At 37.0% G+C, this 24,267-nt stretch overlaps 1 protein-coding gene across 1 annotated transcript in view; it reads left to right on the top strand.

The window, feature by feature from the left end:
* Positions 1 to 24,267, top strand: part of PAMR1 (peptidase domain containing associated with muscle regeneration 1) — a 60,745-nt gene that overhangs the window by 12,007 nt on the left and 24,471 nt on the right. The window lies entirely within an intron of this gene.

Genomic DNA, 24,267 nt, shown 5'->3' with positions numbered 1-24,267 from the left:
CATCACATTTTAGGAGGGACATTGATAATCTTGAAATGATCGAAGATGAGGGTTCTTTTAAAAAAATATTTTTGTCCCCAATTCTCTCCCTTTCTCATTCCTCTCTCCCATCAATTGAGAAGGCTAGAAATATGATTCATATTACATGGATGACATCATGGCAAGAGTTCTTAACCTTTTTGTACTTACCTCTTTGTCAATCTGGTGATAGCCAGGGACTCCTCAAAATGTAGCTTTTAAAGGCTTGAAATAAAATAAATATGATTACAAAGGAATACAATTGTATTGAAATAATTATAAAAATATCTCAAAAACAAGTTCATAGATCTAGATTAATAAGAATGTGATGAGGATAGCCTTGATGTACTGCAATATGAGGATTGGCTTGTAGGAACTGGGGTATATTTGTCTTAGAGGACAAAAAAAAGTCTTCATGACTTAGGAGAGATAAGATAGCCATCTTCTCAGATTTGAAAGGGTGTCCCATGGAAAGGGGCTTAGATTTGATTTTTGACAAAAGGAGAAGATGGATGAATGTTTCAAAGAAAGAGTTAACCTTGATATAAAGAACTTCCCTATTGTTATAATTCTCCTACAGAATCCAATGCTTTTAGAGGTAGTGAGCTCCTTATCACTAGAAGTTTTCAAAAAATTGTTGAATCACGACTGTATGAAAGACTTGTTTGAGTCTTGAGATGGTCCTTTCCAACTAAAAGAGCCAGAGGTTCTAACTAAGCAAGTACCATGGATAGACACAAAACAGAACTACTTACAACTAGGCTTAGGCTACCCTTATAAACCATTTATTAAGGTCCTCAGCAAGCTCATCCTAGGTCTTCAATCTGATAGCATTTCATACTGTTCAGTAAAAATTATAGCCTTCAGAAATGTCTGTTCAGTATAAAATGAGCTGGTCCTTGAGGACCTCTTAGGTTCCTTCTCCCCCCCCCCCACTTATTGTTTAAACCCATTAAAATTTTTTCAAATATTGCATTTCTCTGGGTCAGCAATTGGTTTTATTGATGCCTACTAAGATGTCAGTACTCCTGGATGATCTAACTAACCAGAAAGAAAGGAGGGTAGAGAGGAATCCATTTATCTTAGATGCTTAAGTAACCACTTTATATATCTATAAATCTTTGGGGCATAAACAAACGTGTGGTATGCAAAGCAAAATGCCTATTTTCATTTTGTTCTGAGACTTTAATCTGTAAAATCTGCCTTTAATCTCTTTCACGCCTGGATTTCAAAGAGAAAAAAGGGGAATAACATGATTGTCACAGACATTTAATGCTTTACATACATATATTGTCACTTTTAAAAGTGTGATAAATGGTGTGCTGCTGAACTCTGTGAATTCAGGAAGATCTGAGTTCAAATTCTTCCTCAGACACTTACAAGCAGTGTGAACCTGAGGGTGAGAAAAACACCTACCTCCCAGGGTCTGAGGATCTGATGAGGTAACAGGTTTCAGTTATCTTAACATTACACATATATAAAGGCTAGAGGTGAAGAGATTTTTCCCACAGTTACCTAACCAATAAATAGTGGAACTGAGATTCAAATCTTAGCCTTATTGCCTAAGTTCAATGATTTCCCTATTATTCCATTTACCTATGAGATTCCTGAGACCTTCTCTTTGCATCTCCAAGGCTTAGTATAGAGTTTGGCTTATAGTAGGTGCTTAATCGGTCCTTATTGACTTAATTTGCCAGCATTAAAGTTAAACACAAAAAGCATAAAATCACAGAGATGGAATGGACCTCAGAGGTCCTGTATTTCAACCTTCTTATTTTATAGATGAGAAAAACAGAAGCGGAAAGGTGAGGTTCAGTGATTTGCCCAAACTCACATAGTATGGTAAGCAGCAGTTGAGCATGAAATCCCCACAGCCAGTATTCATTCCATTGTGCCATTCTTTCAATAAATTCCTCATTGGTCTCCCTCTTCCAGTCTCTCTGTTCTCCAATCTATCATCTACATGATCACCCAACTGTTCTTCTTAAGACATAGAACTGACCATGCCACTGTTCTTCTGTCTCCCCTACCCCTCTAAAACTGTCAACATCTCATCATTGCCTCTAGGGTTAGCTACAAGCTCTTTGGTCTGGCATTTACTTTTGCTTTTGTCTCCCTAGTATCAAGTACGATAATTTGCATATAGTTAAATACTTGACAAAGATTTATTGAAAATGTTGGGTTGAAGGAAGGTTCTGCCTCTCATCTCATGAAACAAAACACCTTTGGAGAAGTTGGTCCAAAATTTTGAATATGCCACTTATTCATCATTTTAAATATACAGAATGTAGATCCCTTGATATGGGTCAACCTATTCAACCAAGCCTTTGATGGAAGAATAGTTGCATAGTTTCCTGCCCCCCCAAATCACTTAAAAAGTTCCATTGCATGAATGGTGGAAGAGAATGAAATTCTTTCCATTTAAATAACCAAAGTATTACAAAAGCAAGTACATTATTTCTTAAAAACCAATCTTTGAATCAATGGAGAGAAATGAAGATCTTGAGAAGTCATTTAACCTCTGTCTTCCTCGGTTACCTAAGCTGTAAAATGGGAATAATAATAATAATAATCCTCAGAGTTATGAAGATCAAATGAGATAATACTTCTAAAGTGCTTGGTATATAGTAGGCACTTAATAAATGCTTGTTTCCTGTCTTCTGTAAACATTTATTAGGTGCCTACCTTTTGCAAAGCAGAGAAAAATGTAATCTACTGACAAAGTCAAGATCTCCTGCCTCTAACTCATACTGGTTGTATGGCTGGGGACAAGAAACTTCACTCCTGGGCTTTAGGAAACTCTCTAAGAGTTTCTTTTATGTACACAAAATAGTAAGTTGTATTGGTAGAGGAAATTTTCTTCCCTTTGAGTTCCTGATACCAGTGAAGTCACTGGTCATATCCCTATGTATCTTTGCAAAGCAGTATGCTAGACACTGGGGATAACAAATTTTTAAAAAACCACTTCTTACCCTCAGAGGATTTCCATTCTAACATGAAGATATAATATGTTATAGTATGATGGAAAGAGTATACCTTATGACCAAGGTGTCAGAGAACCCAGACTAGATTCCTCCATTTTCCCACCCATGGACCCTTTGATAAATCACATCATTTATTTGAGTCTCAATTTCTTCATCTGTGAAATGAGAGGATTACAATAACCAGTCTCAAATGTCTTTCAGCTATAACTTATGATTCCCTGTATTTACTTAAATAAATGCCAGCAAATTTTGAGACAGGCCTTGATTTTGAGCCTAGGGTATTCAGACTAGATTTCCTTTCAAGAAGGTTCACTAGGCCCCTGGATCACTTCCGTAAAAGTTAGGGAGGAAACATCCAGGATAAAACCCTAAACCAATTCTATCTGATAGCACTAAGAATAGTACTTATTGCATGGAATAGTTGTGAGAATCAAATTTGAAGATGGATATAAAGCAAAAATATCTATATAAATATTAGCTATTCCTATTGGTTGCAGAAAGAAAATTTATTGAAGATGAAAAAAAACCCCACTAGATTGTTTCCAAAGAATCCCTGTCTATTATCTTTTCCCATATGATTCATGAAACAAAGGTTCAGAATGTTCCAGAAAAAAACTTACTTGACCAAAGTAAGGAATGTGGCATCCCCATTCATAAAAGGTCTTAAAAAAGATTGGATGATTATTCATAAAGTTTGTTATAAGAAGGATTTCCTTTGGTATGTATTGGCTAAATGTTGACTGAGATACCTTTGAACCCTATAAATGTCATTATTCTACAACCATGTAAGTGAATTTCCATTTCACAGGTAAAGAAATGGAGAATAAATGACTTGGTGACAAAAGTCATGATTCAAGTATTTGCTCACAAAACTAAAGACATGGAATAATCTAAAAGCTAAATCCTAAAATGATGGCCTGTTTCCAAACTTAGGCAGTATTAGTTCTGAACAATAGGACTTTAAGCAACTTAGCTACTGTTCCCCTGTTTTCCCCACAATCATTCATCGCGCCTTTGAAAGTCATTCTTATTTTGAGTCAACATAATGATGTTTGGAGAAAGTCCTACCTTTTGGAAATTAGTATTCTTGGATACCTACAGAATGGGTCTTTTTTTTAAAGATCCCTAAATAAGAATTTTCTTTTTTTGAAGAATATAGTCTTTGAAGTTCATGGGAGAGAAAAACTGAGGATATTCTAATAATTGTTTCAGGACTAGATGCTGGAAACATTGTGAGTATATCATTTTGGAATCCCAGAGTTGGGTACTGTCCCCAATTTCTCTTACTGGTCTTAATTTTCTCATAACTAAAAGAAAAAAACCCATCCCCTGTTTCTCAAGGGTACGATAAGTGCCAGCTAGAGTAGGGTCACTCTGGAGCACAGAATTGGGTCTTCTCAGTCCTCTTGTCTGCCAGCCTCTCTCCACTCAAGCAAATCTCTCTTTCCCCCCCTCCCCGATTACCAGTCACCCTGGCCCACCATGTAAGGAAATAGGGGGCCCTTTCTCTTCTGAAGTTTAGTTTCCTGTTTCCTTTGTACGGGACAAGAAAACAAAAAAAGGGAGTTCTCAAGTAAATGGTAGGAATCTTGTTTTGAAAGTTTGGGGTGAAAAGGATGCATTACTCTGCTCCAGTTTCCATGTTTCCTTTGTTTTCCTGGCCCAGTTGATGGCCACATTTTGCTCTGCATCCTAATGAAGGCTAATTCAACAGGGCTAAATCTGGGAGTATAATGCTTCCACTTCAGTCTCTGATGCTGGGTTTGTTTTTTTTTTTTTTTAACAAATCCAAGGGACTTCCACCAATTAAGGCAAAATGGCGGTTCTGGACTCATTCAGTTCCCAGAGCATCTAAAGGTTTCCCAGTGGGCTCACCCAAAAAACAAGAAAGAAAAGAGTGTTCAGAACTCAGTGCAATTAATACTTTTGCTTTTAAGTGGGAGCCAGTATTATGCATCAACAGAGACTATTAAGAACTTTGGGGTTTTCTCTGAAGCATTAGTGTTGATGCAGTGGTGATGTATTATGGCCCCTGGGAAGGGAAAAAGCAATCTTTTCTTAAATCACAGGAGATGAGTAATCTCATCCAGATTCCCTGGAATTAATGCAAACTATCCTGACTTCTCTCAGGTGAGACATTTTTTTCTTTCGTAACATTGTTTATTGGTTTCACCACATCAGAGCTTCCAATGGACCATAGACCAGAGGAATCAATATCCCTGCCTCTGGCAATTTGGCACAAAGAAAAAAGAGTGAATTTGTGGATGGGGTGAGAGCAACAACATGGGTTTGTACAAACTAGGTGATGTATAATGACTTTCTCAGGGATGTAGGGGATTAAAATGTAGGCCACCAGGGTTCAATTAGGAAAATTTCTATGTCCTTTCAGCCAACTGGTACCTCTGACCCTGCTGGGCATTGAATAAGCTACTATTGAGTGTCCCTTGATTAATAGAACACCCTGCATACAGAAAGGGGGACCCATGAGGTATGGCTTAAAAGAAAAGTGGACATTGCCAATATAATTGTCATCATAGAATTGGTGGACCAGGGAAAGTATGAATGCACCTGGCATGAAGATTAGGCAAACTTTTGTGATTTGGGAAAGTCCAAAAGGTAGATCTATTAAAAGTGATAAATGTAAAGATCAGGGGAGAAATTGGATCTGGGGCCACATACAGGGCCATCATGATCCCAGATCTGAAGAATTCTGTGTCCTCAGGTAAATGAGTCATTTTGCTTCTTTCATTGAGAATCAAAGTTCATTCATTTAATGTATGGGATGACTATTAGCCTGGGTTTGCTCATTTAAAGGCTTGGAACATTAGTGTTTTACAGATAATCTTTGGGGGAGGAGGGACAGGATGGTAGAAAGACCAGGATCAGAACTGACTCTGTGACCAGGAGGAGAATTACATAGAAACTATTGTACTAGGAGGTAGCTAAGAGCATTGGCTGATATTAGACTGAACCCTAGATTGACTTTTCCTCAGGAGATAGACTCAAAGATTTGACTAGACTAGTCTAGTCTAGTCTAGTCCAATATAAATGAGAGAACATAAGCTCCAAACTCAGAAATGTTTATCCATGCTCACACAAGTAATAAAATAGCAGAGTTGGGATAAAGGAGGCACTTGGATTTAGACTGGAGAAGTAAACAGTTTCTGAAAATGATACCTGAGATTAGATTTGGATTTCTGGGTAATGGCTAAAAGATAGGAATGACAATATTCTGGTCAGGGATGGAGTTCTAATAAAAAAATGGCAGGATAAGTTTAAAAGATTATTTAGTTCAATAGAATGTCATTTTTACATGCTTATTCACATGATCCTTGCCCATAAAGAAGTAATTTCTGATAATAGATAGAATATATGCACATAAATAGCTATAAAACAAAGTTGAAAATGAAGGCACAGCATTAGGTGTGTGTGTATATATATATATATATATGTATATATACATATATATATATATATCAAATGAGGAGGGACTCTTTCTAATAGGGGGAAACAGGAGGTTTGGTAGTATAAATGACATTTGAATGGGATCTTAAAATGATACATAGGAATTGTAGAATCATAGAACTCAAAAGCTGGAAGGAAAGTCAGAAGCCATTTTAATCCAACCCCTAAACAAAAGAATCTCTGTTGTGTTTTATTAATCAAATAGTTGTGCAGTCTCTGCTGAAAGACCTCCAAAGTGGGGGAACTCACCACCTATTCCACTTTGAATATTTCTAATTTTTGATAGGGCAACTGGCCTGGAGTCAGAAAAACTCAACTTTCTAAACACAAATCTCACCTTAGATACTTACTAATTGTGTGACCCTGGAAAGTCATAACCCAGTTTTTCTCAGTTTCCTCTTCCATCAAATGACCTAGAAAAGGAAAGGGCAAAACTACTCCAGTATCTTTGCCAAGAAAACACTAAATGGAGTCACAAAAAGTATGGTGCAACTGATACAGCTAAACAATTATTAGGTAGTATTTCCTGATATCAAGCCTAAATATGTCTCTTTGTGACTTCCATCTATTGCTCCTTGGTTCTGAGTTCTGGGACTAAAGAGAGAACATGTCTTCCTTCTCCTGAAGACAGACCCTCAAATATGTAGAAAGAACCATCATCTTCCCATAAACCCCAAGTCTTCTCTTCTCTAGTCACAACATACCCAATTCATTTAATCAAACTCTTAGAAAATAAATTCAAAAAAGGAGATTTAGCTCCATCCCATTCTTTCTAGATTTATTTCATACTCCTCTCCTTCACAGAAGTTCCATTCCCACCAAACTGCTTCACTTAAATGACATTCTGCTTCCCACTTGCATGACTTTGCCTCAGCTCTTCATCTCTGTGCTCTCCTTTTTCACTCCCACCTCTCAGAATTCCTAATAGCCTTCAGACTCAACTTAGGAAGCACTAGCCTGCCTGAGGTCTTTTTCAATCATCCTAATTCTTAGTGTTCTCTCCATTGCCCCAACTCAAAATTATTACTGCATTTCTATATGTTTATTATTCACTCCCCCTTCCCACCAATGCAATAGAGGTTTGAGGAGGTTGGGTACCATGTAATTTTTGTTTTTTCTAGCCTCAGTTTCTATCCCAATGAGTGGCATATAATAGGTGCTTAATAAATGCTAATTGAATTATTGGAATTGCACAATGGTGTGGAAGTAAAAAGCAAGGGTTGAGTGTGTTAAATAGTTTGACCAAGCATGAAGGAAAGTATCTGGAAAAAAAACTGGAGTGGTTTTCAATTAACAGAGGATTTTGAATAGTAGAGGTGTAGGACACTTTTCAATCAGTAAGTGACCCATTAAAGATTTAAAAAATAAACAAAAAATATTTATCCATTTGGTTCAGACTTTTTCCAGTCAGCATAACCTCCTCTGACAGGGAAAGTAAAATGGGAAAAGTGATCAATTTTCACTAGTAATACTAGAACACAAGGGTTCCAGAAAATGCTACCTCCAAACATTAAAATAAATTTATTAATTAAATAAATTATGTTTGATAAGATTAAAATAAAATATGTTTGAAAGATGTAGTCTTAGGATCATAGATAAAGCATTGAAAGAGACCTCTGAGGTATCTTTCCTGATATTCATTTTATAGTTTAGAGAATTGAGACACAGAGAACTTGACTTATCCAAGGACACAGTCAATAAACATTGGAGACAAGATTCAAACTTAAGTTCAGCCCTTGGTTAGGTGAGAAAAAGAAACATTTCACCAGAGGTGCAATGTGAAATGAAGATAATTTCTGTGCAATAACAAGATGAAAGGAGATAGCCTTATGAATCATTTCCTCTTTATATAGTTGTAACCTGTGTATTTTTTCAAGGTGAAAAAAGTTCTTGTGGTCCATCAGTAATAAAGGGTCAAAATTTCCTAAGGGTTTCTTTTTTGTTGATGTTTACATAAGCTTCCTACACTTGTCTTTGGCAGATGGGACCAACAAGACAGGAATTATTGGCAGGAGACACATTTGAGATTGTTGCCTATGGTAGGAAGCAGACAGCTTCATCTCAAATTTGTATGGATAACTTTGAGTCCTCTTAGCTCAGGATGAGCTCATTGAGAAAGAGGCACAAAGAAGAAAAGTGATGAGAAAGAGAGAATGAGAAAGGGAGCAGCTGAGAAGGAAGCAGCTTCTCAGTCACCCAACTGACCAGGTTGCCTTTTCTGACTTCTCACTGCATTGGTGGATGGAGACTTCTTTTCTTGTTTCTCTCTGTTTACAGTGGAATATTCAGGGTCATTCAATATTATTTTTCCTTCCTGTTGGTGACTCTATGAAATAAATCAAATCCTTTTTTTTAATAAAAGTTATTAAGCATACTCTAAAGGAAGCTTCCATGTGATTCACCCCCTCCCCACAAATACACACAAACAGACAGGCACACCACCCTCAACTTTTGGAACTTGGTTTATATCCTCACGCTAAACTGCAGGTCTATAATTTACATTGCTATTGTCAACCTTGGCAACTGTGCATTTCACATGTACATATAGACAAATGGCTATTAAAGTGGCACAGTGCTCTGGTTTGGAGTCGGAAGACCTGAATTTGAATCAAGATCCTGCCACAACAAGGAGACATTGAGTAATTGAAAATGTCCTGTGTCCTCTCTGAGCCTCAGTAACTTCATTACTCAATCAAAGCATTTATGAGTTGTCTAATATGTATTAGGCACTATGATGGGTGAAGAGGATTCAAAAGCAATTAATAGAATAATCCCCCAAGGTAAGGAGTTTGCTTTCTAATGGGGGAGACACAAAGGACATATATAAGGATTTACAGAATAAAATATAAAGAGAATAAATACAAAATCATCAAATGTACCATATTTAATTTATTTAAGCATTAATCTAAGTATTATCTGCTATGTATAAACCATGGAGCTGGGTGTTGAGGATACAAAGACAGAAAATTTAAAAAGAAAATTCCCTTTTTTCATTATCTTGGAGTAAGAAGGAGGAGTGAGTTCCAATATATGCATAATTTAAATGCAATGGAAATACAAACTAAAAAAAAAAAAAAACCTTTGGTTGGGAGGAGAAATCCTTCAGTAATAACTAGAATTATCAAGAAAGACTTTCAGCAGGAGACCCTCCCTGAATGGACCTTTGAATGCCAAAAGATATCATAGAGGTAGAGATAGTAGGGAAGTATTCCAGGTATGCAGGGCATAACCTGTGCAAAGGTACAGAGTTAGGAGATGCTTTCTTCTTTCATGGATCAGTTTCTGTAAAACAAATAAACAAACAAACTAAACACTATAAGAATTAGAAGCCATGAGAGATTAGGCTAAGTCTAGACATGATTTTCTGGGGGAATACTCTGCTTGGCAGTCAAGTTGCTATGGAGGTACCTGGGACCACTCAACTACTCCCCAGTCACTTAGGGATTGAGGGTAAATGGGGATATGCTGGGTTGATTTCAGATTTCAGACAGGAGGCAAAATGGCAATGAATTTTCAGTTTTTCCTCAGCTTCCCAGTAGCCTAAGCACAGACAGTCCCAATTGTCTAATTAAGTAGGCCATCCGAATACCGGAAAAGTAGCCTCCAAAAGACACAGTGTTCCAAGGGCCAAGGACAATAGTGATTAAGATCAAGCAGCTAATTGTAAGCAACAGCCTCCAAATTGCCGCGCCGGATGAATAAATAACAGTGTGCGTGTGTGTGACCCCGACCATCATTTCCCATGGATACTGTCTCATTCACAGAAGTAGAGTGCTTCAAAACACCAAGGGGAGGGGGGCGGTGGTGAATTCCATTGGTTGGAAAGGCATGAAAAGAGTTTGGTCTTCAGTGAGTATTACATTACTAGTCGGTCTCATTATCCTTGGTTGGTGAGGACCTTTATGGGAAAAAAAAATCATTTCGTTTGTCCAAGAGGCATGAAACACAAGTGGAAGCCACTCTAGAGAATGGTGGGTGAGGAGAGATGAACTGAGGGTGGTTCCTCCTTGCCTTTGGAAAGTTAACTGGTGGATCAGTGATGACTAAAGAGAAGACAACAATAGTTTAATGCATCCAGACTTGCTTTCTCAATAGAATAGAAATAATATTATGGTCCAGTATTCAAGCACCATCACCAGTCATGAAAAATAAAGAAACAAGGACAAACTATCCTCTTGACCTCAAGAACAAATGCTTCTTGACTGGGTAATGACAAGAAATATATCTACTGATGTGACATCTGCACCTATAACTAATTCAACCCCATCTAACAAAACATATTGATTATCTATTATGTGCAAGGCAATGTTTAGGGAACTGAGGGTACAGAGACAAAGCAAAAAAAGTCAGTGCCCTCAAGGAGCTTAAAATCACATCTCCCCAAAATCCCATGAAAGGCAGAAAATATGAAACTCATAGGAGGAAGAATTTGCCTTTGGTTATGGTTCTTGCCCAAGTGGTTCATCAAAAAGAAGCAATATGGTACAATGGAATGAACACTCCATCTTGAGTTGGAAAAAATGGGTTTCGATACCAATTATCATTTGCTAAAGGAAATTCGAAGCTCTCTTTCAGATCTAAATCATGGATCCTGAGTAAAACATTCTTTCTATGATATTCTCTCAACTTGTGCTCGTTCTCATAGATTGACTACATAAAACCCTGTTAATGACTACTTTTAACACTAAAGATTATGAATTTTCCCTTCCTCTCCCCAAAGTATTTCCCAGGAACAGTTCGCCAGTAGATACAATTAGCTTAAAGAGAAGGCACTGACTAAAATTAAATAGAACAGTAGCTACAAAACTGTAGGAAGTTGCACTTTCTAACAAACTGTCTGGAGAAAATGTGGGTATGGAGAGCAGTAGTAGTAGTCATATCCTTATATAAAGATAATATAATACCAAGCTTACCAAGGCATAGCTTCAGAGGTCATGAAACCTTAGAGTTGAAAAGGAACTTGGTAGCCATCTAGTCTTAGTCATACCTAGAAAGAACCCTCTTCTGCAGGACACTTATCTGACAATGGTCATCCAGTGTTTGCTCAAAGACTTCAACAAATGGAAGGCCACTACCACCTGAGGCAGCTTATTCCACTTTTGGACAGCTCCAATTGACTGCAGGGCTTCCCTTATGCCAGGCTTAAGTGGATGCCTTATTCCTAGATAGAACTAAGTTGAAATCACCCAGGGACATGCCTCTTCGAATTGAGTCAACTTCCCACCCCCATTCCTCCTCTGTCCCCAACCACCCTCTGCAAATCCAACTGACTGGGAGTAGAAGCATCAAATAAAATTAGAGCCTGGGACAAGAATAATTAACCCTGACTTAGTAAAGAATGTTTCTTTTATAACACAAAAAATAAGGCTAATATAATCAATTGGATCAGCTGAAGTCTCTGCCACAGCATTGATTTTCATCATTCAACAATATTAAAAATTGAAATCAGAATTGGTGAGTCAGAAAGACCACCTGACTTGTCCACTTTCTATTATTATTATTATCATTATTATTATCATTATTTTATTATTATGAAGAGCATTAGGGATTTGTGGAGAATTTAGACTTTTGGAAAATGAGAGGAGAGAGATAAAACCACATACACACACACACACACACACAGAGACAGAGAGAGAGAGAGAGAGATAGTTCTTGGTCTCTCTCTTTTCCTCCTTTTTTCTTTTTCTTGAATAACCAGAAAGAATAGGAAAAAAATGAGTAAATAATGCTGCTAATTTGATTTCCTTGTAGTAACATTGCAATATCATCAATGGATTTTATTTTTTTTTAGATGTGGTGCTTTTTAAAAAATGGTTAGACAGGAAGAAAAAAATGTGAAAAACAATTTCTCAGTCACTCAGTAAGTCAATAAACATTTATTAAGCCTCTACCATAGACCAGGCACTGAACTACAAACCACAGATACAAAGAAATAGTAAAGACCATCTCTGCTCTCAAGAAACTCACAATAATGAGAGAGACAACATGTGAACAACTATGTACACACAGGAAGAATTGGAGATCATTTAAAGAGAAAGGATTCTAGAATTAAGAGAATCCCAAAGGATTTCCTATAGAAAGTATGATTATAACTGGGACCTGAAGAAAGCCAGGGAAAGCAGGAAGAACAGATAAAGATAGAGAATCCCAAGCACAGGAAATAACCAGAAAAAGTATTCAGCTGGGAAATAGAAATAGCACTCAAGAAACATCAGAGGCCAGTGTCACTGGATTACAGGATACCTAGTGTGTAATGTGCAAGAAGACTGGAAGGAGGGCTGTGTGTGTGTGTGTGTGTGTGTGTGTGTGTGTGTGTGTGTAACCTAGGTTATGAAGGATTTTGAAAGCAAAACAGAGATCTTATATTTGATCTTAGAGGTGATAGGGAGCCCCTGGAATTTGTTGAATTGGGGAATGGTGCAGTCAGATCTGACCTTAAGGAAGATCATTTTGGCTACTGAGTGGAGGATAGACTAAAAGAAGGAGAGACTAAGGCAGGAAGACTCCTCAGAAGCCTATTGAAGTAGCCTAGACATGAAGTGATAAGGGCAGTGTCAGTGGACAGAAAGGTAAGAGATGTTACATAGGTAAAACTGGTGAGCCTTAGCATCCGATGGGCTATTTGGGGAGGAGAGAAAGTGAGAAGTCAAGTTTGACTCCTAGAATATGAGCCCGGGCAACTAGAAGATAATGGTATCTTTGACATTAGTGGGGAAGTTGGGAGCTGTGGAGAACCTAGGAAGAAAATGAATGAGTTCGCTTAAGTTAATGTGTCACCTAAGACAATATACTTAACCTTTCAGTGCCTCAGTCATCTAGAAAAGACTACATAAATTGTACTGAAGGCAATCTGAATTTGTAAAAGGAGTTTCCTCATCTGGGAGTCCTCTAGTGAAATTAAAATACAGGTCCAGACCTTGCCCTCTACCACTATTCAATCTTATTAGAATAAGCATTAGACAAAAGTCCAGATGTCTAGATTTCACTGGAAAGTCTTCCATCAATTCTTAATTATTTGGGGGGGGCAAAAAAATCAGCTGATAAATTGATTACATGATGAATTGTCTGTCCTAATAACTTTTAATCAGATCCTCCCTATGGGTTAATATGGACACCAATAAGATTGATTAACCCTAACTATCATTGCTTAATTGGAAAAGTCTTGTGTGGAAAATATAGGAATTCCTTCCAATGGCTCAATGACTTAGGGAAGTCTTGGAGAGTAACTAGAGATATAGAAAGATTAAGCTCCATGGCTGCAGTTGCAAGGCTAGCAAGTGTGACAGTGAGGCGACAAAATGGATAGAGTCCGTTGGAGTCAGAAAGACTTGACTTCCAATCCTATCTCATTTTATCATGTGACCCTAGGTAAGTCACTTACTTTTGCTCAATCTAGTTATCTCACATGTAAAATGAGGAGAATAATAACACCTTCTTCAGAGGGCTGTGATGAGAATCAACCAAGATATATATATATATATATATATATATATATATATATATATATATATATATATATATATATGTGTGTGTGTGTGTGTGTGTGTGTATGTATATATACATATTATATGTGTGTATTTATAAAATGTACACATATATTCTTATATCCACATAAACATACATGTATATATACATGGCTACACATATAATATACATGCACACAACATGCATGCATATTTGTGTGTATCACTTTGCAAACCTTAAAGACAAAAAGAACAGTTAATCTATCAAAAACCATTTCTTCAATGCTACATGTTATAAAGGCAGACTTGGACTGATCCTGGGTCTTCCTGATTCCATGGTCACCAGTCTATCTGCTAAACCTCAATATCTTGTAGTCTACAATAATTGAGATGAACAAGGAGGAGAAAGGAGGTGAAGTACTGGAAGAGGGCAGGGGTATCAAGGACAGTTTTCCTCAGGCAGACCTATTATTGACTGCTTGGTTGGACCAAGATGGGATAGGCTCTTAGGATCATAGATTTAAAACTGGAAGAAGCCATTGAGTGGAACCCTTTAGAGATGAGCAGATAAGAAGTTCCATGACTTGCCTGAGACCTCATAGATAATAAATGCTTGAAGCAGAATCCAAGCCTGGGACTTGCTAACTCTAGGTCTAACACTCTCTCCATCACTACACAGTTCAAAAGACCATTGGATTTTGGTGTGTCATTAGAATGCTGAGGTTTAAATGCCATCTCTAATTAATTACTTAATAGTTGTATGATTTTGAATGAGCTAGTCTCAGTTTCCTTATCTGTAAAATAAAGGTATTCAATGTCTATGACTTTAATCTGGGTAGCATATGGTTGTTGTGGAACTAGAATTAGATTACTGTGCATGTACAGTACAGCTACACAGATGATATGATGAATAACTGTGTTATCGCTCCCACAGATATTCCCCTACACTGATGTGAGTCAGAAGGGCTGATGATAGGATCATGAGACAAAGATCGGGGAATCCCCCGAGTTTTAATTTAGACTTTTCTAACAGAATCTTCTTTTAGAACAAAGCCACTAACCATCTCTGTTGTGTCTTTTCTACTGGTAAAAATTGATGGGATGACCCTTACATACTTTGAGAAGTGAGAAATTTAAGTTAATCCCAAATCATGAATGAGGAACATCATTCCATTCCATGGGATCAAAATCATGGGTGTGTCTGTTTTGTAATTTCTTTGTGAGTTTTTTGGATGTTTTGCTAGTGTTGGATTCTATTTATTTTGTCTGAAGCCATCATCTCACAGTTCTAAGGAGAATCATCCCCATCAGTAAAATGGGTTACTATAGTGACCCACTTCATGTTTCTTCAATACACATTTAAATTCATATAAAGTTCTTAGATCTTAATTGAGGTGAATATTTCCTCAAATCATGCCAGTTGTAATCTCTCTAAACCCTCTGGTCTTATTAAACTCTTGTCTGAGTCTTGCAAATCCTTTAGGAGTTGCCACACAATGTTCTGGAGGTCTTTCTCCTAGACTTTTTATATTTCTTGACTGTTAGGAATTCTCTCTCTCTCTCTCTCTCTCTCTCTCTCTCTCTCTCTCTCTCTCTCTCTCTCTCTCTCTCTCTCTCTCTCTCTCTCCCTATAATGTTTAGTATATGTTTTTCAACTGGGATGTTTGTTCTTCAATTTTTTTTTAGGTTGTTTATTTTTTTGCAAGGCAATAGGGTTAAGTGGCTTGCCCAAGTCCACACAGCTAGGTAATTATTAAGTGTCTGAGGCTGGGTTTGACCTCAAGTACTCCTGACTCCAGGGCTGGTGTTCTATCCACTGTACCACCTAGCCACCCCATCCTTCATTTTTGAAGAAGACCAAGTAAACAGGGTACTGATGCCATGACAAGCATATAAATTGGATTTGAGTGAGGGGGGGGGGGGTGCTGTGCTAAGTCACCAGCCTCACTTTCTCCTCCAGAGTTATCTGGGTCCAGTGGCCAGATAGGAATCAGGACGACTGGAGATGGTCCTGGATGCGAGGCAGTCAGGGTTAAGTGGCTTACCCAAGGCCACATAACTAGTAAGAGTTAAGTGTCTGAGGCTGGATTCAAACTCCTGTCCTCCTAGACCAGTACTCTATCCACTGCACCACTGTTATGTTCTGCCTCTATTATACAAGTCTTTATAGATAGTGACTTGTGGCAACAGGCACACGTTTCCCCCTCTATTATCCTTCAGATGACTCTGGACCTGAATTACATGAACACCACGGTCTCCATAATTTGCAACTACCACCAGAAAAAGATGATTGTTAAAAAAAAATAAGACTTCCCCCCCCACCCTAAAGAATAGCTTGGGAGTGGGGTTCTTAAAATCAATGCCCAATTTCCCAAACACTGTCTGACATGTCTTCCTCCTTCAGTTCAATTCTGGGAGGAACCATTGTCCGTGCATATTGGCCCAGCTCTATGGGTATGCAAATTACAGTTACCACAATAAGCCTACTTGGTCCACTTGGTATTCCCTATGTGGATAGTCAGGTCTGAACTTTTTTGAGCAATTTTAGACCTTACAGAGGAGACTGAAATATTCAGCAGTAATCTGACACAGTCAGCCATAATTCACAAAAAAGCATCAAGAGGACCTCATCCTTGGCAAGAGATTCCTCGTCTATCTACATTCTGTGTTGGACATCTTCTATCACAATGGTAAATGCCTATGACAGGCAAATTCCTCTTTGTTTTATATCCTATTTGATTAGAAGGAGCATGGTACAATAAAGAATTAGCCTTGAAGCCCGGAAGACCTGGATTCAAATCCCACCTCTGACACATTCTAACTATATGATTCTGGGCAAGTTACCTTACTTCTCCCTAACCTAGACAACTCTATCATACTACAAGTATTTTTTTAAAAAACACATCTTTACTGACATGATTATTAATAATAGTAATAGCATTTTTAAAATACTCTGCCTTGAAGCACTTAAAAATTATTTCATAATATCTCATTAAAAGCCCTGGGAATATTATCCCCGTTTTACATATGAAGAAGCTAAGGCAAAGAGGGATTAAATGACTTGCCGGAAGTTACACAATTAGTAAGAATCTGAATCCAAATTTGAACTCAGGTCTTCCTGACTCCAGGGACAGTAGTATCTACTATATCACCTAGCTGCCAAGGGTCAGTAGTTATTAATATTCTCTCATTTCCTTTTTTAAAGGGTAACAAAGTCTGAGGTTTTTTCCTTCAAAGCCTTTGACATTCTGCCATATTTCAGATTCCTTGAGAATTGACTACTAATATTATATGACATTTTTCTTAAACATTATCTACCATATTTAATTGAAATATCATCAGTGCAATAAATGAGAATTCCTACAAGAGTGTTTCTTTTGAAGGAGAAATAGAATGAAGCTACATTCAAAATCTAGTGAGTTTCCACTTGCAGGCTCCTTTCCAAAAGCAATAGGAAAGTAGAATATATTGCTTAAAAACTCAGCAACTTGCTCCTCATTTAGGCCAAAGATTCACATGTTTAAGATTTTACTTTGTTGTTGCATAAGAACATACTATACAAAATAGATTTGAAATAGGGTAAAAAGCTCCCATGAGAGTTTGACAAAAGGGATCATGAAATGTTTCTGACAGAAAGTCGAAAAGATATTTTTCTTTTTAAAAAAAAATCAGAATATTTCAAGAGAAAAGACCTTTTTTTGAAACACAACTACAGGCCAAGGCTTTGATGTAATCCAAACAGGCTTATGAGTCTAACAGGCAGAGAGGGCTCAACCATGAGACATGAGATATCTGAATGACATGATGCCTTATATACGATCATTTTTCAAAGTCATTGTGAGATGAATTGATACTCCAGAAAGTCCAGGAAACAAATTAGGGAAAAGAAAGAAGCATTCCCAGTGGCTGTCCAAAATAGGCCCACAAATTGGAAACCTTCAAAATTTTAGATCAAGAGAAATGAATAGCCAGATTCTGTGGCTGGTATCCCAGAAGTCCAGATCTATGTGTTCCATATGGACCTCAGGACAAAAGAAACACCCATTGTATAAGCATTACTCTGAGACTAGGCTTTAAAGAGGAATCCTTAGACCAATCTAGAAAGAGTTCAATTATGGATTTTAAATTTCAAATTTAGTTTTTTGAAGAGTGTGAAGTTTCTGGAGGGATTTGATGGAAAAGTCTTTGAATATTCTATAATAAAAAGAACGAAATTCCACTGTCTGTGTTTTACCCTTAGTTACAAAGGATGACTTTCTGGGAAGGAAGGGGCAGCATGGAGATATTTGAAAATAAAGGTGATAGGGCAGTTAGATAGCAGTGGATAGAGCACTGGCCTTGGAGTCAGGAGGACCTGAGTTCAAATGTGACCTCAGACACTTCATAATTACCTAGCTGTAAGGGCAAGACATTTTACCCCATGGCCTTGAGAAAATAATTTTTAAAAAAGAAAAAAGAAGGTGATAGAAAAAGAGATGATAGTACTTCTGAATTAAAAAAATAAAATAATGAAGTAGATCTGAGTTCATGAAAAAATAGATGACTATACACTGACTGGTAAAGAGATGGTAGAGAAGACAGTGAGATGATCATTAATAGTGACCAGGCAGGTCTGCTAGTAAATTTAAAGATCCATGGAAGGGAATTAACTGAAATTGGCCAGGTCTTTATTCTCATATTCAACAACAAATTTATTTTGAAAACTCAGCTGAAGAACTCCACAAGTGATAACTTTATAGACATGAGAGTGCTTAGTTTGGACCTGGTAATGAAGAAAAATGAAAAAAAGAACTGGATATGAATATATCAATCAACAAACCCTTGTTAAATACCTACTATGTGCCCACAGAAAAGATCTGAGTTCAGCTCTTTCTAGTTTTAAGTCACTTGGGTAAATCACTTAGTAGCACTTGGCCTCAGTTACCAATAAGTGGCTTAGGCTACATGATTTCTAAAGCATTTTTTTACTTTAATATCCCATGCTAACACATAATTACAGAATGTAAGTTAGAAAGGGCCTCTTAATACACCTAGTGCAACTCTTACCAGAAAGAGCATCTCCTTTATCAAGTCTCCATGTGAAGACTCCTACCTGGTGGGGAAACCTTCTGTTTCATCTAGTAATTCATTATAGTGATAGTCAGGTGTTAGGAATTTAGAAGCTTTTCTCTTAAATTGAGTTCAGTCATGATTCTTCATCTTCCTTCTATTGTTATTTCTTCTCTTTGGGATGAAAGAATATGAAAAAATTCACTTCATCTTTCATATGCCAGTCTTTTAGGAACTGGAAGATAGAAATCATGTCTCCTCTTCCTTCAGGTCTTCTCTTCTCTAACTGAAACATCCTCATTTCCATTAATCGGTTCTTGAGTGGCTTCATGTCCAATTGCCTCTTTATCATGGTCACTCTCCTCTGAATATATTACAATTCCCCAAAATAAGACATTTAGAACATAATAGTCCAGAAGTAATATGACCAGATGGAATGCATTGGGATGATCATTCCCTACATTATGGATAACACACCTTTCAAAATGTACCCTAAAATTGCATTGGTTTTCTTGGCTGCTTTGCTAATTTATTGGAATTACAATTGCAATTGCCTCAAATTCCCTGTCCTTTTTTTCACACAATTTGTTGTCCCATACATGTGGAATTGATTTTTTAAAACTCATATGTAGGATTTTTAAAAATATACTTATTTGCTAGGTGGTGCAGTGGATAGGGCACTGGCCCTGGAGTCAGGAAGACCTGAGTTCAAATTTGGCCTCAGACACTTCATATGCCTAGCTGTGTGACCTTCCCACTTAACCCCATTGCCTTAAATAACTTTTTTTTAACAATAGACTTATTTTTAAAATGGTAGATTTGGTCTATAATACTAGCTATCAAGACTTTGTTCAATCTTTACTTGTCCTTCAATGTCTTAAGCTAATCCTTCTACCTTTATGTTATCTTCAAGTGTGATTAAGATGGTATCTATACCTTTATCCAAGTTACAAATAAAAGCTTAAGTAGCACCAAGGACAGATACCTGGGGCATTTCATTACAGATCTCTGCCAGAGTTAAGATCAATTCATTAATGAACAATTTTTGGTTACAGTAATTTAAGTAGTATAAAATAGAACTGGTTATGTAATCAAGGAAACCAAGGAAACAGATAATCCTTTCTTGGAATTTTGCCTGAATCAAAATAAAGCTTACTGTCCTATGACTTGCAGGTTCCATCCTTTTCCTATTTCTTGATAATGAAGACTTTGTCCTTTCTCAATCTTGTGGTAACTTTCTTCATTTTCTTTGACAGATACATCTGCTGATTTTTTCAGCTCCCTCAGATGTAGTATATCACTGTCTGATGACTTTTTTTGACAATACTTTATTCTACCTTCCCATTTTTTGATTATTTTGCATTTCAACTGTCCTTGAAACTTTTTTATTCTATCCTCTCCAGTCTGAAAATCATTGACCTTAACAAAGAAAATGTAAGTAAATTCAAAACTGGATCCTTGTGTCACCTGCTGCTCTCTATCTTACCATCTACTTCCTCTTAACCAGCTGCTCCATATTGTATCCCATGACAATATTGCTTTTGTTACTCCCTCTATTGATTCTCACTAAAATTCTCTAAGTTTTGTTCTTCTTTATTCATTCAGAAAGCTTTTATTTAGCACTTCTAGATTTGGGATACATTCAAAAAATAGAGACAATCCTTTCCTTCAAGAATCTTAAATTCTAATGTTACAGAACAACATGTACACGCACACTGATGAACTGTGACAGTAACAAAATAAGTAGAAAGTAAATTATCAAGGGTAGGATACTAGAAAACATGGGATCAGGATTGATGCTTTGTAGGAGGTGACAGCTATGCTGATTCGGGAAGTGATACAAGAATTCAGTGAGGGGACAGTGAGAATGGAGTGCATTTCAGGCCTGTGCAAAGATATGGAGATAAAAGAGGGAATATGAGGAAAGACAAGTCAGGCTAGTTTGGATCAGGACATAGAATGTATGGAGAATAATGAGGAATAGACCTAGAAAAGTAGGCTGGAACCAAACTGTGAAGGACATTAAAAGATAAATGGAAAAGTTTGAGTTTTATCCTCTAGGCAAGAACAATTGGGGTTTCTTAAGTAAGGAAGTTAGATGGTCAAACCCTTGTTTTAAGGATATTAAGTTAGTAGCTGAATGGAGGGTGGACTGAAGAAGGGAGAGACAAGAGGCTGGGACACCAGTGAAGAGGTTATGACTGTAGTCTAGGCGTGGAAAGTTTAGACCCTGAACCAGGGTGATGATTGTGAGTGAAGAGAAGGGAATAGGCAACGTGACTAAATATTTACAATGTACTAACCAAGTGCTGAAGATACAAATACAATCAAAATGAAAAGCAATTCTTGTCCTCAATGATCTTACCTTCTAATAGGGGAACACAACATACAGAAGAACTGGAAAGGGAGGGAGGATATACGATGTAGGGGAAGTGTCAAAAGTTAGAAGAAAGGGGGCGGCTAGGTGGCAGTGGATAAAGCACCGGCCCTGGAGTCAGGAGTAACTGGGTTCAAATCTGGTCTCAGACACTTAATAATTACCTAGCTGTGTGGCCTTGGGCAAACCACTTAACCCCATTGCCTTGCAAAAAGCTAAAAAAAAAATAAATAAATCTACTTTAAAAAAAAGTTAGAAGAAAGGTCAAGAGAATGAAGGTTGACTGGTCTGTTTGTATACAAAATACACATCCTTGGGAGGAAATCACAAATGGAAGCAGGGACTGAGTCTTGAAGTAATACAAGTTGAGGGATGTTCCAGGATGGGGAGGCTGCAGGAGAGAACAAAGGTTGTTTGATGAGGGAACTGCAAGTGCTGAGGGAATTTCATTCAAATATCAAGATAGATATGAGAAATATTGACCAGAATGATATGTTATTTGATTGAGTTGAGTTTAGGTTAATGTGTTAAATTTTACAAATTAGTGAAGAAGAAGGTTTTTATTTTTTAATTTATTAAATAAAGCAAACATTTTCATAACATAGTAGGAAAAAATTATTGCACATGAAAATACAAATCGATTATGTATGATTTGCTATTCCTTTTAAATATATAAAGTTATTATATAAATTTCATTTTTTCCTTTTCCTCCCCACTTTCCTCCCCTAGAGATGGATACCATTACACACACACACACACACACACACACACACACACAAACACATGCACTCCATTCATGCTTCTATTGATCTGAATGCAGATACCATCTTAATATACTCTTTGTTGTTAATCTAAGTATTTACAATAGTTAAAGTGACTTAGTTGTCCTTAAAACAAGGTTGCTGTTACTGTATACAATACTCTCTAGCTTCTTCCCACTTTACTTTTTTTATTTTGTGTAAATCTATTGATGTTTTTCTAAGAACAGCAAACTCAACATTTCTTTATAGCATAGTAGTAGTCATATACCAAAACTTGGTCAGCCCTTCCCTAATTAACAGGCAGCCCTGTAATTTCTAGTTCTTTGCTACCACAAAATGAGCTGCTATAAATATTTTAAAACATATAGGTTCTTTTCCTTTTCCCTTAATCATCTTTGGAAATAGACCTTTGAAAAACAAATAAATTGATAAATTGTCTCTTCTTGGAGAGAGCCATTTTAGTTGATAACATCAGAAAAGATTGCAAGTAGTTTAAAAGGGATAGGAAGTAATAAAGTGAAAGAAATACAAGTAATTTTTGTTTTGTTTACTCCCAAATTTGTCTTCCAAAGGGAGGAGAAATCACAATGAAAATGCTTCTCCATCTGAATCATGTGTTGGGCTTTTTCCTATTACACTGCTTAGCACTTAGTAGGTGCTTAGAAAATCCTAACTGGCCATCTGTGAGTTTACAAGGATATCCTTTTTCATACACTGCTATTCTGCATATGTTATATATGTAAATGTTCCAGTTAGGAGAGCCATTCCACCAAATCGCAGAGCGGTCATATCTGCCTTCTTGCAGTAGGATCAGTTTATTCATTATTCATATTCTGTGCTTTTGTATTGGTAATCTGATGCCATAAACTTTTTATTGCTGACTTCCTTCTGGGACTTTATCTCCATAAATTACTGAACTTCTCTCTACTGCAATTATTTTTTTTCTTGTATCTGCTGCTCTCCAAGAAATCTACTTTTGAAGATATATTGGGATTGTTTTAGCTCCCTTTACAAAAAAAACGTGCCTTGAAGAGGCCTCTAGATTCCTGAACATCAGCTACCAAAATGTCTACTGTTCCCTTAGATGTTACTGCTGCTTAAGTTGTCTGATCAGATTATGCCTACTTTTAATCAATGAACATTTATTAATAAATTTTCTCCATGAAGCTTTTGTTGGTTCTCTTCTGCTTTAAATGTCTATACCCTCTTCCCCAATGTTACCTTGTACCTGATTTGTTTTTAGACATATGCATATACAGACTGAATATATATGAGCATAGAATGTTATGTTACTAGGTAGTTAACATGCAAGCTCCTTGAGACCCTGGGCAAGTCATTTGTCCACTTAGTACTCCTGGTAAATCTCAGAGATTGCAACATGCAGAGAAAGTGCCAAGTCACCTTGGTAGATGGAGTTTCCAATTCAGAAGTTTTGAAATCATAGGTCTATTTCCAGGTAAAAGGCAGTAAACTAAGCACTGGGGATATACAGAAAATAAACAAATAAACAAACAAATGAATAAACAAACAAACAGTTCCAGGGCTGTTTACTTTAGCTTTCTGTCCTCTGTTGTCATAGATCAATTAATTCAGTGTTAGCTTAATTTCATAAAACCTTTGATTTATGCATACTTTCCAATTCCCATTCCTTTGCTTAGAATGGTTGATCAGGCTTCATTTGCTAAAATCCCTAGAGAAAAATGGTTGTTGCGTTTTAAATATCTTCTTTAACGTTATTACCATCTTATAACCTCAGTTTGACAAAACAATTTCTCATACACCAACTCATTTGAGGCTTACAACAACCTTTGAGGTTATCTGAGCAGTTATTATCCCCATTTTACAGATTAGCAAGCTGAGGTTCATCAAGGTTTAGTGATTCATTTACATTCCAAAGTCAGTGAGCAGCAGGGTCCCAGGTTCTCTGACTCCAAGTCCAGCCCACTTTCCATCACACCTGCAAATGCTGAAATACTTCCCTTTCTCAAAAGGATATTTTGTCTTTTCAATGGTACCAGTAAGGGAAATTAAAGAATCCAATCAAAGTCCTCTGTGTCAGTGACCTTTGCTCAAATTTTAGGCCTGCTGAGGCTAAATTTCATCTTGGGGCTCATGATGAAGTTATTTGGGGATGGTGTAGCAGACTGGAA

The sequence above is a fragment of the Macrotis lagotis genome, chromosome 3 (genome assembly GCF_037893015.1).
Source record: "Macrotis lagotis isolate mMagLag1 chromosome 3, bilby.v1.9.chrom.fasta, whole genome shotgun sequence".
Classification (NCBI taxonomy): domain Eukaryota; kingdom Metazoa; phylum Chordata; class Mammalia; order Peramelemorphia; family Peramelidae; genus Macrotis; species Macrotis lagotis.
The sequence above is the reverse complement of the archived record's forward strand: the minus strand, read 5'-3'. Positions and strand labels throughout refer to the sequence as shown.